This window comes from Alexandromys fortis, unplaced genomic scaffold (assembly GCF_014885135.2).
Source record: "Alexandromys fortis isolate MF-2015 unplaced genomic scaffold, M_Fortis_MF-2015_v1.1 scaffold_555, whole genome shotgun sequence".
NCBI classification, from domain to species: Eukaryota; Metazoa; Chordata; class Mammalia; order Rodentia; family Cricetidae; genus Alexandromys; species Alexandromys fortis.
Genome location: NW_026068448.1, coordinates 50,844 through 56,665, shown reverse-complemented (window position 1 = coordinate 56,665; position 5,822 = coordinate 50,844).

Below are 5,822 nucleotides of genomic sequence, written 5' to 3'. Positions count from 1 at the left end.
ATATAGTTTTGAACCAGTCTACACTGGTTTGATCCACTTTGAACCAGTTTGATTTGGTCTGATCCACTTTGATCCGGTNTTGATATAGTTTTGAACCAGTCTACACTGGTTTGATCCACTTTGAACCAGTTTGATTTGGTCTGATCCACTTTGATCCGGTTTGAATTGGGCTAAGCTAGTTTGATCCACTTTGCACCAATTTGATACGGTTTTAGCCAGCCTAAACAGGTTTGAACCAGTCTAACCCGGTTTGATTCGGTTCAAACAAGTTTGATCTGGTTTGGAACCAGTCTAAACTGGTCATAACCGGGTTTGATCTGGTTTTTACCAGTTGAAACTGGTTTGATCAGGTTTGAGCCAGTCTAAACCGGTTTTATCTAGATTGAACCAGTTTGATCCGATTTTGGACTGGTCTAAACTGGTTTGGTCCGGTTGAACCAGTTTCATCCATATGATCCACTTTGATCTGATTTGAACCGTTTTAACCTGGTTTGATTCGCTTTGAACCAGTTTGATCTGGTTTGGATCCATCTAAACCGGTTTGAATCGGGTTTGATCTGGTCTGAACAAGTTGAAATTGGCTTGATCCGGTTTGAGCCAGCCTAAATCAGTTTGAACCACTCTAAACTGGTTTGATTTGGTTCGAACCAGTTGGATATGTTTTGCAACCTGTAAACCGGTTTGAACTGGGTTAGATTTGGTCTGAACCAGTTTAAACCAGTTTGATCCGGTTTGAACTGGTCTAAACCTGTTTTATCTGGATTGAACCAGTTTGCTCCGGTTTGATCCACTTTGATCTGGTTTGTACCGGTCTAAACCGGTTTGAACCCGTCTAAACCTGTTGGATTCGTTTTGGCCGTCCTGTAGCAATCTTATCCGGACTGAGCCGGTCTGATCAACTTTGAACCAGTTTAATCCACTTTTGAACCAGTCTACACTGGTTTAATCCAGTTTGAACCAATTTTATCCGGTCTGATCCAGTTTGATCCGGTTTGAACCGGTCTAAACCCGTTTTATTTGGTTCAAACCAGTTTGATCTGGTTTGGAGCCAGTCTGAAACAGTTTGAACCGGGTTTGATCCGGTCTGAACCAGTTTGATCTGGTTTTATCCACTTTCATCCAGTTTGAACTGGTCTAAACCTGTTGAATTCGGTTTGGCTGTCCTATAAGGATCTAATCTGGATTGAGCCTGTTTAATCTGCTTTGAACCACTTTGATCCAGTTCTGAACCAGTCTACACTGGTATGATCCAGTTTGAACCAGTTTTTTCCGGTCTGATCCAGTTTTATCTGGATTGAACCGGGCTAAGCTGGTTTGATCCAGTTTGAACCAGTTTGATCCGGTCTGATTTAGTTTGATTCAGTTTTGAACCAATCTACACTGGTATGATCCAGTTTGAACCAGTTTTTTCCGGTCTGATCCAGTTTGATCTGGTTTGAACCGGGCTTGAAACAGTTTAAAACGGTTTGATCCGGTTTGGAACCAGTCTAAACCAGTTTGAACCAGGTTTGCTCCACTTTATCCGGTTTGAACCGGTCTAAATATGTTTGATCCAGTTTGAACCGGTTTGAACAGGTCTAAACTGGTTTGATACCATTCAAACCAATTTGACTATTTTGGAACCACTCTAAACTGGTTCAAACTGGGTTTGATTTTCTCTGAACCAGTTTAAACTGGTTTGAGCTGGTTTAAGCTGGTCTAAACTGGTTTTATCTAAATTGAACAAGTTTGATCCGATTTTGAACTGGTCTAAACCGGTTTGAACCGATCTAAACCTGTTGGATTCAGATTGGCCATCCTGTAGCGATCTAATCCGCAACGAGCCAGTTTAATATGCTTTTCAACAGTTTGATATAGTTTTGAACCAGTCTACACTGGTTTGATCCACTTTGAACCAGTTTGATTTGGTCTGATCCACTTTGATCCGGTTTGAATTGGGCTAAGATAGTTTGATCCACTTTGCACCAGTTTGATCCGGTTTTAGCCAGCCTAAACAGGTTTGAACTGGTCTAACCCGGTTTGATTCAGTTCAAACAAGTTTGATCCGGTTTGGAACCAGTCTAAACCAGTTATAACCAGGTTTTATCTGGTCGTTAGCAGTTGAAACTGGTTTGATCAGGTTTGAGCTGGTCTAAACCTGTTTCATCTAGATTGAACCAGTTTGATCCGATTTTGGACTGGTCTAAACCGGTTTGGTCTGGTTGAACCAGTTTCATCCAGTTTGATCCACTTTGATCTGGTTTGAACCGCTTTAACCCAGTTTGATTCGTTTTGAACCAGTTTGATCTGGTTTGGATCCATCTAAATTGGTTTGAACCGGGTTTGATTTGGTCTGAACCAGTTTCAACCAGGTTGATCCGGTTTGAGCTGGTCTAAACCTGTTTTATCTGGATTGACCCATGACATGTGCATAAATCTGCATAGGCCACACTGCCCACCAGACCCCCACCCAGCTGTCACAGTAGTGCATAGGCCCAAGGTCTATGGAAGGTCTATGGGGATTGGGTTGGCTCTGGCATCTCATAGGCCCCTCCAAAGGGCTCCTGAATATGCAGGTTGACTCCCCAGGAGACCCCTAATGTGTGCATACATCTGTATAGGCCATCCATCCCCCCAGACCCGCACCCAGGCTGTCGCAGTTGTGCATAGGCCCAACAGTACACTGGACCTAGTGTAGACTCTGGCTCCTCCCATGCCCCTCCGAGGGGCTCATGAATATGCAGGGTGATTCCACAGGACCCCCCTGACATGTGCATACATCTCCATAAGCCACCACATCCACTGGACTTCCACCCCGGCTGTCAGAGTTATAGGAAGTCCCGAGGTCTATGGAAGGAATATGGAAATTACAGTTGACTCTGGCTCTTCCCAGGAACCTGCCAAGGGCTCTTGAATATGCAGCGTGACACCCCAGGACCCCCATGACGTGGGCACACAGCTGTATAGGCCAACCAGCCCTCCAGACAGGCATAGCGGCTGTATGCAAATCCGAGGTCTATGGGAAATAGGGTTACACTGGCTGCTCCCAGGCCCCACTCAGGTGCTCATGAATATGCACGGTGACTCCCCAGGAAGCCCCTGATGGGTGCACAAATCTGCATAGGCACCCCACCCCCCTATCCGCACCCGGGCGATCACAGTTGTGCATAGGCCCAACAGTAGACTGTACACAGGATCGACTCTGGCTCCTCCCAGGCCCCTACCAGGGGCTCATGAATGTGCAGGGTGACTCCTCAGGACTCCACTGACATGTGCATACATCTCTATAAGCCACCATGCCCACTGGACCCCCAGCCCTGCTGTCACAGTTATAGGAAACCCGAGGTCTATAGAAGGACTATGGAAAATACGGTTGACTCTGCCTCTTCCCAAGCACATCCAAAGGGCTCTTGAATATGCAGCGTGAATCCTCAGGACTCCCCTGACACGTGCATAAATCTGCATAGGCCACTCTGCCCACCAGACCCCTATCCCAGCTGTCACAGTTGTGCATAGGCCCGAGGTCTATGGAAGGTCTATGGGAATTAGGATTGGCTCTAGCTCCTCCCAGGACCCTGCCAGGGTCTCATGAATATGCAGGTTGACTCCCCAGGTGACCCCTAATGTGGGAATACATCTGTAAAGGCCATCCTGCCCCCCAGACCCACACCCAGGCTGTTGCAGTTGTGCATAGGCCCAACAGTGGACTAGACTTGGGTAGACTCTGGCTCCTCCCAGGCCCATCCCAGGGGCTCATGAATAATCAGGGTGACACCCCAGGAACCCCATGACATGTGCATACATCTCCTTATGCCACCACGCCCAGTGGACCCCCACCCCGGCTGTCATAGTTATAGGAAGGCCCGAGGTCTATGGAAGGACTGTGGAAAATACGGTTGACTCTGGCTCTTCGCAGGAATGTCCAAAGGGCTCTTGAATAGGCAGGGTGACTCCTCCGGACTCCCCTGACTTGTGCATATTTCTGAATAGGCCACTCCATCCACCTGACCCCCATCCCAGCTGTCAGAGTTGTTTATAGGCCCGAGGTCTATGGAAGGTCTATGGAAACTAGGGTTGACGCTGGCTCTTCTCAGGAACGCCCCAAGGGCTCTTGAATATGCAGGGTGACTCCCCAGGACCCCCCTGATGGGTGCACACATCTGCATAGGCACCCCAGCCCCCTGACCCGCACCCCGGCACCCCGCCGCCGACCCGCACCCCGGCTGTCGCAGTTGTGCATAGGCCCAACAGTGGACTGGACCTAGGGTAGACTCTGGCTCCACCCAGGCCCCTCCCAGCGGCTCATGAATATGCAGGGTGACTCCCTAGGAACACCCTGACAGGGCATACATCTCCATAATCCACCACGCCCAATAGACCCCCACCCAGGCTTTCACAGTTATAGGAAAGCCCGGTTGATACTAGCTCTTCCCAGCACCCTCCCTAGGGCTCTTGAATATGCAGGGTGACTCCCCACAATTCCCTGACACGTGCATAAATCTGCATAGGCCACTCTGCACACCAGACACCCATCCCAGCTGTCACAGTTTTGCATAGGCCCGAGGTGTATGGAAGGTCTATGGGAAATAGGGTTGGCTCTGGCTCCTTCCAGGCCCCTACCAGGGGCTCATGAATATGCAGGTTGATTCCCCAGGAGACCCCTAAAGTGTGAATACATCTATATAGGCCATCCTGCTCCTGGGTGGGGCCTGGAAAGAGCCAGCGTCAACCCTAGTTTCCATAAACCTTCCTTAGACCTCGGGCCTATGCACAAATGTGACAGCTGGGATGGGGGTCTGGTGGGCAGAGTGGCCTATGCAGATTAATGCACACATCAGGGGACTCCTGGGGAGTGACCCTGCAAATTCAAGAGCCCTTGGGAGGTTCCTGGGAAGAGACAGAGTAAACCGTAGTTTCCATAGTCCTTCCATAGACCTCGGGCCATCCGAAAACTGTGACAGCCGAGATAGGGGTCAAGTGGGCCTGGTGGCTTATGGAGATGTATGCACATGTCAGGGGCGTCCTGGGGAGTCCCCCTACATAATCATGAGCCCCTGGGAGGAGCCTGGGAGGTGCCAGAGTCTACCCTAGATCCAGTCAACTGTTGTGTTATGCACAACTGCAACAGCCTGGGTGCGGGTCTGGGGGGCAGGATGGCCTATACAGATGTATGCACACGTTAGGGGTCTCCTGTGGAGTCAACCTGCATATTCATGAGCCCCTGGGAAGGGCCTGGGAGGAGCCAGAACCAACCCTAATTTTCATAGACCTTCCATAGACCTTGGGCCTATGCACAATTATGATAGCTGGGATAGGGGTCTGGTGGACAAAGTGTCCTATACAGATTTATGCACACGTCACAGGAGTCCTGGGGAGTCACCCTGCATATTCAAGAGCCCTTGGGAGAGACCTGGGAAGAGCCAGGGCCAACCCTAATTCCCATAGACCTTCCATAGACCTCGAGCCTATGCACAACTTTGACAGCTGGGATTGGGGTCTTGATGGAGGTGGGTCTTGTAATAATAAAGAAACTGCCTCGGCCCTCATAGGACAGAAAATTAGGTAGGCGGAGTAGACAGAAGAGAATTCTGGGAAAAGGAAGCTTAGTAGAGGAGTCGCCATGATGCTCCCACTCCAGACAGATGCAGGTTAAGATCCTCTCTGGTAAGCCAGCTCGTGGGCTACACAGAATATTAGAAATGGGTTAGAACAATATGTAAGAGCTAGCCAATAAGAAACTGGACCTAGCCGGGCCAGGCAGTGTTTGAAAGAATACAGTTTCCGTGTAATTATTTCGGGCATAACCTAGCCATGCGGGCGGCGGGGTGCTGGGGACGCAGCCC